The sequence below is a fragment of the Dasypus novemcinctus genome, chromosome 31, assembly GCF_030445035.2.
Source record: "Dasypus novemcinctus isolate mDasNov1 chromosome 31, mDasNov1.1.hap2, whole genome shotgun sequence".
NCBI lineage: Eukaryota > Metazoa > Chordata > Mammalia > Cingulata > Dasypodidae > Dasypus > Dasypus novemcinctus.
In genome coordinates, this window is record NC_080703.1 from 9,022,122 (window position 1) to 9,036,689 (window position 14,568).

The 14,568-nt window shown below is 40.6% G+C and overlaps 1 long non-coding RNA gene across 2 annotated transcripts in view; it reads left to right on the top strand.

The window, feature by feature from the left end:
- Positions 1 to 14,568, top strand: part of LOC131276978 (uncharacterized) — a 49,955-nt gene that overhangs the window by 15,006 nt on the left and 20,381 nt on the right. The gene's annotated exons all lie outside the window — the stretch shown is intronic.

The window sequence follows — 14,568 nt, forward strand, 5'->3', positions numbered from 1 at the left end:
ACCCTTTGATTGATTTAAATTCAAAGGCTTTACATTTACTTGATTAAATCAAGATTAGGGCTTTGATTCAAACATATCATTTGGGCATGCAGGGTTGAGTCCTGGCCCCTTGAGGGGCCAATAGAACAGACTGTCACACAGAATTAGATACACAGGAGAAGACACACAGAGGAAGAGAGACACCTCCATAGACACTGCAGAGACCCCAGGAAGACAGATGAACCATTCGCCTGAGGGTTCATGGCTGACCTTGTGAAGCGAACAGAGCAGCTGAGACTGGAAAGAAATGAGCCCTGGGAAGAGAGATGATTCCTATGCCAGCCTACAGTTGAGATCAGAAGAAGTTGGGCCCACAGAGCCTTAAGAGGGAAGAGAAAGGCTAAACTGTCACAAGATGGCAAGCCTGCCATCTTGCTTCAACATGTGGCATCAGAGTTTGGTAAGGAAGGAACCTTCAGTTGGACTCTTTAGGGCCTTGTGACTGTAATTTTTACCCCAAATAAATACCCTTTATAAAAGCCAGCAGATTTCTGATACTTTCCATGAGCACCTTATTGACTGAAGAATATAGTTCTCTATACAAACAAAGTGACAATCAGATTTCAGAATTAAATAGAGAAGTTAACATTATTATAAGAAAAATACTCCATTCTTAAAATATTTTTCATAAACTTTTAAAAATGTTATAATAAACTTTATTTTTAGAGAAGTTTTAGATTACAGGAAAAATACATCAAATTGTAAGGAATTTTCATATAACACCCATCAACCACATACATATTTTCTCCTATTATTAGCATTTTATATTAGTGTGAGACATCTGTTAAAATTAATGAAGTGATATTGAAGCATTGCTACTAACCAAGGCCTGTAGATTACTTTATGGTTTACATTTTATACTGTACAGTTTTATAGGCATTCACAAATGTATTGTGTCATGTATTTGTCATTGCAGTATCATACAGAAAAATTCCAATGTCCTAGAAATGTCCTGTGTTCCAACTATCCATCCATTCCCCTTCCCTCATAAATCTGATAATCACTATTCATATCAAGTTAAAATTTCTTTCATTACCACATGATAGTAAAACAATAATAATAAATCTTCATTCTGTGGTTACACTCCCCCTTTGTGTTTTTTCATTCCTCAATATTGAAGAATTTGGGATTCTGACTGCTTCTGACTGAAAGGGTTTTAGTTATTATGGGGCAGATGGAAAGAATTGTTTCACTTGCAGTTGTAGATATTCTTTGTTTTTTGGAATGGGAGTTGACCATTATCATTCTCTTAGTTACTCTGGGCAAGACCAGGGAATTGGAGAGTAGGTGTTGGCTAAAACTGCTTTAAAAACACATGAACAGACTGAGACAGATCTTTAATAGGGATAGTGATAAATATAGGTTCTGATAAAAGGGGTAGAGGAATCATGAGTAAGGAAATTATAAATGATTCTAACTTTGCTACATTGTGAAAATAGATTATCATATATCCTAAAATAGGACCTACAAAAGGTTGTTGATTTCATGAGGCTGTATGCCTTGCCCATAGTACCTGGACTCACTACCATTCCCACAATGTGAGACAGGACTCCCAAGGATGAGACTCCTTGGCACCAAGGGATTACCAGGAGCCATCAGTGATGTATTTGGAAAAAGACCTTGACCCAAATTAGAAAACATTAAATCCAGAGAGTTTTATAGCTTAGAGATTTCAAAGTGCATTTCAAACGTCATTGCAGAGGCTATGCTTATGCAGATCTCAGGCAGATCTCCCTAACTGCCACAGTAAACAAAGGTTTAAAGACTTAGTTTTTTTTTTTTTAAAGTGAGAAGGTATGTTTTGTAAAACAATTAACCATTATATGGTCAATATAAAGCCCAGAACATTATCTGTTTAGATTCACAATATTTGCCTTCTAGGTGGATTACTCAGAAGGTTAAAGTAACCATTTTAAACCTCTTAGCAGGCTAACAAGCCAAGAAAACTGTTATTTTAACAAAGATAAAAACAAATTCTAATTTTGTATTAGGGTATTGTCTGATAAGAACTCTTAAAAATCTCATTAACCAATCAAATTTTAATCAACCTTGACCATGACAAATTAAATTCCTTTTCCACAAACCTTCTACAGGTTTCTTTACCTATACAGATTTTGTCCTACACATTGCTCGTTCTCACTCTGCAACAACCAGTCATTTTACTTTAGGACAAAACTTTTCTTTTCCCTTAACAAAACACATCCTGCATACCTTATATATTTAAATTACCAAAAATATCTTGGAAACTGTCTTCAGATAATTTCTCAAAGAAAAGTTTGTCAGCCTAATAACTCAATTTGTGTGAACATGGATTTACATTTTTCATCTTAAAGAGTTCATTGATATAATGTTAGCTTCTCTGATCAGTAAGCCTACATAAATTTAAGAACATGCCCAAGTTAGAAAAAAATTTATCCGTATATTGTGCATACCATTACAGAAGACATAGCTAATTTTATTTACTGAGCTAATTAATCCCATTTGTGTAAGGTTTTTCTGAATTATGTTGATTTGATTTGTTTTTAAATTTTGGTATAGTTTTACACACTTTTTTTTCTTTGGAAATATTAGAAGCTTAGGTTCCTTAATTTCTAAGACTATATGATTATTTTATATATCAGCATTTATTTGTCTTCTGGCAAATTAGAATAAAGGTCTTAAAGGGGTTTTATAAGTTAATTTGATATTACCATCCAGAGGAACAAAAATGTCATTTCTCAAACATACAGACAGATGCAAATCGAGAGTTTAGAGCTTCAGTTTAAAATTTTCCAGCCATGAGTCAGAAATAAGAACACGGAAACATAGAAAACATAGAAATCTCATGAGCTTTTAATTTCTCATTTACCATTTGTTAGGAATCTTTTTATTTTAATATGCCAAGACTGCCAATACAAAAACACCAAAAGTCCATTGGCATTTATAATGGGGATTTACTAGAGTAAAAGCTTACAGTTCCAAAGCTGCTAAAATGTCCACATCAAGGCATCATCAGAAATGCTTTCTTGTCAATCGTCCATCTGCTGGTCAGATCCTGGGCTCCTGCCACATGGCAAAGCAAGACTGTAGCTCCTCCTCACTTCAGGCCTGCTCCACTGATTCCAGCCTCTGGCATTTATCTCAGCCTCCAGGGATTTTGATTGGCCTCTCTTTCAGCTAAAGCTGGTCATGGAATCCTCTTTCACATGAGAGTGCAAAAATGGCATTCTCATATTTTTCTGTGTTTCTGTTTGCAGTTCTCTATTTTTGTAAGGCTGCAGCAAAAGGGTGGAGACCCAACCTGGGTCACACCTCACTGGGGTAGTTGAAGCAAAGGCCATTGCCGTGCTCACACCCTTGAACCCCTGTCACACTGCATTACTGCAGGTTTCAACATGAACAGGACAGTCCAGACCAGGGATGGAACCAGACTCTGAGTGCCAGGTGTGGGGACCAGGAGTGGAGACAGAATTTCCATTTCAGCCTCTGACAACAATGAATAGACAGACCCTTGGCCCAGCCTCCTTTTACTCATCTGCAAGAAGGCCATGGCACCCCCAACTTCCAGAGAGACTGTGCGGTTTCAGTATACCCTATGTGTCCACTGGTGAGAGCTCAGGGAGTGGCCTCTCCTCCCAACCCTCGGGGTCCCTTTCCCACCCTGCCCCTGCCCCCAGGCTCACTTACTTCCAGATACTCCTGCATGGCATAGACAATCATCAAAATCTGAGAAAGGTCCCCAGGCATGGGACAATGCCCTGGATGACACCCTGTCTCACTGGTAGGGTAGGGATAAGCACAGGTTCCCAGGTGCCCCCATGACCATGCCATGAAAACTCCTCAGTCTCAGACTTCTAAGACCACACAGCCTTCCCTGGACAATGCCAGACACTTAGCTCTCACCCCCTAAGTTCTTCCAGACTCCAAGGACCCCAAACTCCATTGTAGTCACCAAGTTTACCCCCCTCCCTCACTCAGACCCAGAGTCAACTCTTCCAGACTCTTACTCTTACTGTTGCAACTAGCCCCCAGGATTCCCATAGCTCATGGTCCTAAAGGTTTCAGGGGAGACATGGATAGGAGGCTTTCCAGGCTTAGTGGTCCAGAGGGATGGGCCTGAGGAGGGCCCCATGCTGACTTTGAGGCCACCCCTCCCCAACCACCCAGCCTCATGCACACTCACCCTCTCCTGCTGCTGCTCCTTCTTCTGGGTTCTATTCAGGTTCATCTCCAGGGTGGCAAACTTGGAGTTCTCCTCCTGCCAGGGTTGAGGACTAGGTCAGTGAGGCCCTCCATCCCTCAACTACTGTTCCTGGGGTCTTGGACACCTGGATCAAGTGGGCAGGTGGAGATCTGTTGCCATCTCATGCCTGAGGCTCCCTGCCTGACCTTCTGCAAGTGGACCAGCCTCCCTGAGCCTGTTTATCTCTGATGTGAGGACAGAGATCTGAACCCCCTCATTGGGAGTCCAGAGGCCTCAATGTTGCATACTAACAGTGACGATGCTCTGGTCATCATGCTCTACTCCTCAGAGTCAAGAGAATGCTCAGCCATGTTGCTTTTCTCCCTTGAACCTTACCACTTCACTGTGATTGTGGCACCACTGGATGATCCAGCTTCCATTCCACATGAGGACACAGAGCCCCAAGAGGCTGTTGACTAGGACCGAATCACTCAGAGCCTCAGAGGACAGGTTGCTCCCTTAAGACAATGGCCACATCTGAACTGATGTCACACCACCACTGACCACCACTAACTGGTGTCTGTTTCTCCTGGCCTCTGGGTGTGGATTAGGGCCTCGTGTCATCCCAGGCATGGAGCTTGAGGATGGGGTGTTTCTGGAGGCCGAGTTGAGCAGCTCCTGCCTGTCCCAGCCAACAGGAGTGGAGGCCCCAAAGTCTGCCTGAAGCCATATCAAAGGCATCCCTTCTCCTGGAGTCCACTCAGGATATTCTTCCTACAGACAAGTCCTGGTATCCACTCAGAAATGGGTCTCCATGGTGCCAGCTCTGATTATCCAGGTAGGTTATCAGCTGCCAGGAGTGCTGAGCATTGAAGTTTTGGCTTCCTCTTTTATGTGGAATCTTCTAGATTTGGTCAGAAAGGACTGCCATGGTTTCCTGTCTCCCGAATATTTCTCATATCTCTCTGGCACACATGTCACTAGTTACGAGGCACAGTTATGAGACCCTCCCACTCAGATGGAGACTTCTTATCCTGCCAGTTCATCTTCTCCTCCTGGAACATCCCAGCCAACTCCACAAAACCCAAAAGCCACAGCCTACTGCCCAACAACTGTCCCCCACTGACCACAAACCAAACATATCACTCTACATCTTCAACCAGAGTAAGCCAGACTGGATGTTTTCAAAGAAACTTTCAGTCAAAAACTAAAATCCCCATCACCTGAGCCCTGACTCTCCAGCCTCCTCTTTACCTCTTTACCTCACTGTTCTGTAAGTAGTTGTTCTCATTTGAGACAATCTAAGAGAACATCTGAAAGAGGTGGAAGATGTCTCTTGGGGAGGGCAAGAAAGAAGGAGAATGATGGGAGTGGGTAGAAAGGTATAAAGGCTAATCCATTTTATTTTAGTCTCTTGGGACTCAGTCTGCCTGGTTGCATGGTGCTGAAACTGGATAGTTTTGAGCACTGCAAGACATCATGGGACTTGGGAGCTGAGCTATGAGGTGGGCTTAATGGGGACCCTCCTTCCCATTTCATGAACAGCTGGTTCTGACATATGTAGACTTCAATGGACAAAGTGTGTTGCTGAGAAGCAAACACTTAACATGCTCCCATTTGGTTCAACTCTGTAACTGAGAGTGGAGGAAAGTGGAGGGAACCAGTGCTGAGACAGAATAGCTGATCTCAGGTGCCCCCCCCCCACACACATAGCCCTTGCCCAGGAGCCACTGCCTCCCAAGCTCCCTAAAGGACAATGTTCAGTCCCCACAAGGTCCATGGTTCAACCTGGTTTCCCTGGAGAAGTCTGCCCACTTGAAAACTTTCTTCCATGTCTTCTTCTTTTTTTTTTTAAAGATTTATTTATTTCTTTTTTTAATTCCCCCCCTCCCCGGTTGTCTGTTCTCTGTGTCTATTTGCTGTGTCCTGTTTCTTTTGTCCGCTTCTGTTGTCGTCAGCGGCATGGGAAGTGTGGGCGGCACCATTCCTGGGCAGGCTGCACTTTCTTTCACACTGGGTGGCTCTCCTTATGGGTGGACTCCTTGTGCGTGGGGCTCCCCTATGCGGGGGACACCCCTGCGTGGCACAGCACTCCTTGTGTGCATCAGCACTGCGCATGGGCCAGCTCCACACGGGTCAAGGAGGCCTGGGGTTTGAACCGCGGACCTCCCATGTGGTAGATGGATGCCCTAACCACTGGGCCAAGTCCGTTTCCCTCTTCCATGTCTTCTTGAGATGGTGAATAGAATGGCTTTCAAAGGCAGAGAGGATGACAGAATGAGGGAAAGTTCTTGAGGATTTGGCACTCCTGGAAAGGGAGAATGTGCAGTGAGATGTGGTCTGAGTGCCCCCCTGCTCCAGCTTCAGCATCCTCTGCTGATTTCTCCCCTCTAGGATGAGACAGACACCCAGTGAGACCCTGAGGGCATGCCATTTACCCAGAGAGGGACACCCACACTCAATCTGAGGGAGTAGCCTGGGTGGGAAGTGAGGATAGTGTAGAGCTGTGCTACAGGCCAGGGAAGGCCTGGAGGCCTGAGAGCCAATAAAAGTACAAAGGGGCTCCAGGATTCCAGAGAGGGCCCCCTGAGCATACCTGGCCACCTTGATCCAGAGCTCCACCACCCTGGCCCCGTCCCTCTGAGCCTTCATGCTCTGGTCCCCAAGGCAGGCTGTGATGATGCAGTTGGTCATATGCTTGAACTGGGTGACAATGGCATGGATGGTGGGTGCAACATGCTCCTTGCCCTTATTGTTGTGCTGGGACCAGATGGCACCCAGACAGTGATAGGACACCACCTTCTTGAGCAGCTCCTGGGGAGGAGATGTCAGCGGGTTCCACACCCATGCAGCTCAGATCCTGCAGACCCTCAATACCCAGACCCAGGTCCAGTGGTCTCAGCTGGAGCTCAGCAGGCTGAGGACAGGGTGCATACTCTGTCCCCTGAGGGGACCTAGCACAAATGACCCAATGCCCAAGTCTAGAGGAGAAAATGGAGCTTCACTTTCAAGTCCCTCTCACAAACTTCAGTATGGGAGGTGCCTCATGCCTCCACAGACCCAGATGGTACCATGGTCGCTCCTGATAATGCTTCCTGGGCCTGCTAGTAGTTAGGTACACAGTCCCTGGTGGGGGGGGGAGGGGAGCAGAGACTTTGGGTTCCTGCCAAAGGATCCAGTGCACATCAGGGTCTTATTAGTATAAATGCTGTAGAGATCCCAGTACAGAGCAGGCCACACACGGAGTTGGTTGCACCTCAGTGAGCTCCCTTCAACCCCCAATGGCCAAGCCCCCTTGGGCTTTCTATTTCTTTGCTCTCATGTAATCTTCACAGTGTGTATGGCAGGTATGTTTAGTGCCTTATATCTGCTCTCTAGAGAGGAGAGGTACAGGATTAGGGGTTAATGAACTTGCTCAGGTTTTTTTTTTGTATTAGTGCTGCAGGCAACATTTCCTATTTGCCTTGCTTCATCCTCGATTTCCTCTTTTTTTTGTGTGCTGATTTTGGCTAACAACACTATCCCCTTTCCTTTACATCATTCTATCCTCCATTTATTGTTTCTCTTACATTCCACCTCTCTTTGTTTAGCCCCAATATTTCTGACTTTTTATCTCCAATACCTCTAATCTGTTTTCTTTTATTCACTCTTTATATTACTGTCTTTTCTTTTCTCTTTCCCTCTCTCCTGACCAGGCTGGCCTTTTAATTCATACTATATTCCTCCCCATATTCAGTTTAATATCTCATTATAAGTACTACTTTTTTTTTTGTTATAACTATACACTGCTTATGTGAGTTCAATATCTATCCTTCTAGATCTCATATGGTTCTTCTGCTAACATTCACTATCACTACTACTATTGTATTTTATTTTCTTACCTTTTTTGCTTTCTCTGGCCCTAATATTTTCCTTCTAGGGAACTTAGCCATCAACAAAGAAATAGAATAAGAAGAACAAAGTGACAAAGAGAAGACTTAACACGCACACAAAAACAACTAATTAAACCATGAGATGAAGAAGCTAAGCAACTGAATAAACCCAACAAGATAAAATGATCAGAAAGAAACAAAAAACTACAGACCATACCAATAATCAGGAAAAAATGGCCCAACCCAATGAACAGACTAAAAACCAGGAAGAGAAGTGGAACAATGAACAAATAATTACAGTTCTCAAAGCATGTATCATGGACCAATTCTATGAAGTGAAGGAAGAGATTAAGCATATTAAGAAAACACTTGGAGAGCACACAGAAGAAATTGTAATCATGCACAAAAGATAACAGATATAATGGGGATCAAAAGCACAATCCAAGAAATCAAAAATACACTCTCAGCAAATAACAGCAGATTTGAAGAGGAAGAGGAAAGAATTCGTGATGTGGAAGGCAGTATATCTGAAATAAAACAGATAGTAGAATTGATCAATAAAAAGATAGAAAAAATCCAGCAGGGACTTAGAGACCTGAATGATAATTAAAAAGGCACAAGCATACACATCATAGGCATCCCAGAAGAAGAAGAGAAGGGAAAGGGGACAGAAGGGGTGTTGGAAGAAATAATGGCTGAAAACTTCCCAAACCTATTGAGGGAGATGCATGTACATATCCAGGAAGCACAATGCACCCCAAACAGCATAAATCCAAACAGGACTACACCAAGACATATGCTTGCAAATTATCCAATGTGCAAGACAAAGAGAAAATACTAAAAGCATCAAGAGAAAAGAGAACCATCACATACAAAGAAGGATCCATAAGATTAAGTGCTGATCTCTCATCTGAAACCATGGAAGCAAGAAGGCACTGGTAAGACATAGTCAAGGTGCTAAAAGAAAAGAATTTCCAACCCAGAATACTTTATCCAGCAAAGCTAGCCTTTGAAAATGATTGAGAGTTCAAAATATTCAAAGATAAAAAGAAACTAAGAGAGTATGCCAAGAAGAAACCTGTCCTTTAGGAAATACTAAAGGTAGTTCTGCAGGAGGAAAGAAAAAAACTGGAGGGACAGAGTTGGAGGAGAGTATAAGATCAACTAAAATGACAAAAAGAGAAAAAAAAAACAATATATGACAAACACAAATCCAAAGAAAATATGGCTAATATAAGTAATTCTTTGAAAGTAATAACACTGAGTATCAATGGATTACACTCACCTGTTAAGAGACATAGATTGGAAGATTGGATAAGGAAATATAACCCATCTATATGCTGTCCACAAGAAACACATCTTAGACCCAGGGATTCAAGGAGATTGAAAGTGAATGGCTGGAAAACAATCTTACAGGCAAACAATAACCAAAAAAGGGCAGGCATAGCTATATTAATATCAAACAAAATAAACTTTAAAAGTAAAAGATGGACACTACATATTAGTGAAAGGTATAAACTTTCAAGAAGAAAGAATACTCATAAACATTTATGCCCATAACAAGGACACCTCCAAATACATTAGGCAAACACTGGAGAAACTAAGTGAAGGAATAACTACCTCTACGATTATAGTGGGGGAGTATAATACAACACTATTACCATTGGACAGACATCTCAAAAGAGAAACAGACTTTAAACAATAGATTAGAAGATCTGAACCTAATGGACATATACAGAACATTACAACCAAATACAGCAGGATATACATTCTTCTCAAGTGCACATGAATCATTCTCCAAGATAGACCACATGCTATGCCAAAAAGAAAGTCTCAATGAATTCAGAAAGATTGAAATCATACAAAATAACTTCCCTGAGCATAGTGGAATGAAGCTGGAAATCTGCAAGGGCCAGGGACCAAGATTTGGCACCAAGATATAGAAGCTAAACATCACAGTCTTAGAAAACCAGTGGGTCAAGAAGGAAATCTCAACAGAAATCAATAACTACCTTGAAACTAATGAAAATGATAACACATATCAAAACTTATGGGATGTGGGAAAAGCTGTAGTGAGATGGATATTCATAGCCATAAATTTATACATCAAAAAAGCAGAGTTAAAATTGAAGACCTAATTTCACAATTGGAGGACTTAGTAAAAAAACAACAAACTAACCCCAAAGAAGAAAGAAATCACAAAGATCAGAACAGAACTAAATGAAATTAAAAATAAGAAAACACTTAAAAACAAAACAAAACAAAGAGCTGGTTCTTTGAGAGGATCAATACAATTGACAAACCCTTAGCTAGAGTAACAAGGAAAAAAAGAGAGAAGATGCAAATACACAAAATAAGAAATGAGAAAGGGGATAATCACCACTGACCCCATTGAAATAAAGACTATCATAAAGGGATACTTTAAAAACTATATTCCAACAAGAATGACAATTTAGAGAAATGAACAAATTCCTAGAAACACATAAGCAGCCACATTGGTGAAAGAACAAATTGATGACCTCAACAAACCTATCACAAGTAAAAAGATAGAATCAGTCACTAAAATCCTCCCAACTGAAAAGAGGCCTGGGTCAAATGGCTCCACAGGTGAATTCTACCAAAGATTCTGGAAAGAACTAACACCAATCTTGCTTAAACTCTTCCAAAATATCAAAATAAAAGGAACATTGCCTAACTCATTCTATGATGCCAACATTACCCTAATACCAAAGCCAAACAAAGACACCACAAGAAAGGAAAATTACAGACCAATCTCTCTAATGAATCTAGATGTGAAAATCCTCAACAAAATACTTGCTAATCATATTCAACAACATGTTAACCAAATTATACACCACGACCAAGAGGGTTTCATTCCTGGTATGCAAGGATGGTTCAACATAAGAAAACCAATTAGTGTAATACACCACATAAACCAATTAAATGGGAAAAAATTACATGATCATATCTATTAGTGCAGAAAAAGCATCTGACAAAGGACAGCACCCTTTCTTAATAAAAACACTGCAAAAGATAGAAATAGAAGGAAATTTTCTGAACATTATAAAGGGTATATATGAAAAACTGACAGCTAACATCATTTACAATGGTCAAATCCTAATATCTTTCCCTCTAAGATCACGAACATGACAAGGATGCCCACTATCATCCCTTCTATTTAACATTGTGTTAGAAGGACTTGCTAGAGCACTGAGGGAAGATCCAGATACAAAAGGGATCCAAATAGAAATAGGAAAGGAAGAAGTCAAAATTTCACTCTTTGCAGATGACATGATCCTATACATAGAAAGCCCTGAGAAGTCTACAACAAATCTTGTAGAACTTATAAATGAGTTCAGTAAAGTTGCAGTGTGTAAGATCAATGTACAAATATCAGTAGTCTTTCTGTACACTGATGATGAGAAATCTGAGGAAGAAATCAAGAAATGAATACCATTTACAACAGTAAATTAAAAAAATGAAATACCTAGGAATAAATCTAACCAAAGATGTAAAAGACTTATACAGAGAAAACTACACAACACTGTTCAAGGAAATCAAAGAAGACCTAAATAAATGGAAGAATATTTCCTGTTCATGGATAGGAAGACTAAATATTATTAAGATGTCTATCCTACCAAAACTGATCTACACATTCAATGCAATCCCAATAAAAATCAACACAACATTCTTTAATGAACTAGAAAAACTATGAAAATTTATTTGGAAAGGAAAGAGACCCCAAATAGCCAAAGAGATATTGAAAAAGAAAAATGAAATTGGAGGAATCACACTATCTGACTTTGAATCATATTACAAAGCTACAGTAGTGAACAGCATGGTATTCACACAAGGATAGACATACTGACCAATGGAACTGAATTGAGAGTTCTGATGTAGGTCCTCATATATATAGTCATCTGATATTTGACAATACCACCAAGCCCACTCAACTGGGAGAGAATGGCCTCTTCAACAAATGATGCCTAGAGAATTGGATATCAATATACAAAAGAAGGAAAGAGGATTATCATCTCACACCTTATACAGAAATCAACTCAAGATGGATCAAAGACCTAAATGAAAGAGCAAAGACCATAAAGACTTTGGAAAACAATGCAGGGAAGCATCTACAGGAACTTGTAATAGGAAATGGCTTCATGAACTTCACACACAAAGTACAAGCAGCAAAAGAACAAATAGATAAGCAGGACTTCGTCAAAATTAAAGATTTTTCCTCCTCAAAGGAATTTGTCATGAAAGTAAAAAAAGAGCCTACACAATGGGAGAAACTATTTGGTAACCATATATCTGATAGGAGACTTATATCCTGCATATATAAAGAACTCCTATATCTCAAAAACAAAAAGACAAACAATCCATTTTAAAAAATGGGAAAAATATTTGAACAGATGCTTCTCCAAAGAAGAAATACAAATAGCTTAAAAGTACATGAAAAAAATGCACTTAATCACTAGCTATGAGGGAAATGCAAATCAAAACTACAATGAGATACCATCTCACTCCCATGAGACTGGCAGCTATCAAAAAACAAAAGACTACAAGTGCTGGAGAGGATGTGGAGGAATGGGAACATTCATCCACTGCTGGTGGGAATGCAGAAGGATCCAGTCATTCTGAAGGACAGCTTGGTGGTTTCTCAAAAGTTAGCTATAGATTTTCCATTGACCCAGCAATTCCACTGCTGGGAATACACCCAGAAGAACTGAAGATAAGGACACAAACAGATATATGCACACCAGTGTTCATAGCAGCATTATTCACTATTGCCAAAAGTTGGAATCAACCCAAATGCCCATTAATAGATGAATGAATAAATAAAATGTGATAAATATATACAATGGAATACTACTCAGCTATAAGAAGGAATACAGTACAAGCACATGAGATAACATGGATGAATCTCGAGGACCGTGTGTTAAGTGAAGCAAGCCAGGCATTGAAGGACAAATAACTTCATGACCTCTCTGATATTAAACAAGCAAACCAAGCTCTCTCAGAGAGCTAGAGACTGGAAGATAGGTTAAAAGGAATTTGGGCGGGGGAGAGGAATGTTGTGAGCTGATGCCTACATGCGTGAAGTCTATGATAAGCTGGAGGTAAGTATTTGTACAGGGAAGGGATAAGATGGGGGTATAGGAATACCTTTGGGTGGGGTTTTGTGGACTTAATGGGGGCTAGGGTTTGGAGGATGGGTCAGATGTCCCAAGGAATTTGGGGGAGGGCTGGGGGAAACAGTTGAATATGGGAGAACGTCAGGTATATGTTTGAAGCTATAATGTTGAGAAAACTCTTTAGAAAATATAATAAGGGAGGATTACTCATTTAAGGTGCTTAAGGGGGAGCATCTGGTACAGGGGCAAGCTTCTAGGGAGTGTGTGAGTGATAATTTTGTCATAGTGTGTTATATCATTGGGTGGAGACCCATAAATGAGTGTGAAGGTGTACCCACATCCTGGGGAGACCCAATGTTCCCAAATAGAGGGAATTGTGTCTCTCCAGGAATTGTGGCTCCCAATTAGGGCAGTTAGTAAGTCAAGCCCTCAGCATTGTTGCAGTATCTGTAAATCTGGTCCCTCAAGTAGTGAAGACTGATTGTCACTGTGGGCCCTTGGGGGGGGTATAGAATAGATGTAAGCAGGGCAACTGGGGGGCAATGGAAGTGCTCCACAAGATCATGCAATGATGGATATAGGACATGTTAACTTACACCAAAAGCATGTAAAAGTCTATAAGCTAAAATATAAACCATAACATAAAACATAAGGAAGCTAAAAATTTAGAAATTTGTACAGTCTAAAATTACAAACCATAATGTAAACCAAAATGGAACATGTTTGATAGCTATGTTTCAAAATCTGTACATCAGCTACAGCAAACATAACATGAACATGTAAAAAGATCATTGCTGGGGAAGGGGAAAAGGGATTAATGTTGGATATATGGAGTCCCCTATATTGTAAATGTGAATTACTGTGATCTAAAACTTTTTTGAAGACAAAATTAAAAATGAGAAAGAAAAAGGAAAGGATGTAGATACTGAGAAAGAAATGAAAGAAAGTGCCTTGCCACTGTACATACACGGCAACACTTACTACAATGATGAAAGGCAAAATGTTTGAAACAAAGCTTTATAATATGTTTCATTTTATTAATATACCAATTTATTTTAACTTATTTTAGTATTTCTAAATTATTATGTATTCTATTTCTAAACTTTATTTTTTATTTTATTTTTTTTAAAGATTTGTTTATGTATTTAATCCCCTCTCCCCCGTTTTTCTGTTCTCTGTGTCTATTTGCTGCGTCTTGTTTCTTTGTCGCTTCTGTTGTCATCAGCGGCACGGGAAGTGTGGGTGGTGCCATTCCTGGGCAGGCTGCACTTTCTTTGCACTGGGCAGCTAATCCTTACGGGGTGCACTCCTTGCGCGTGGGGCCCCCCTACGCGGGGGACACCCCTGCGTGGCAGGGCAC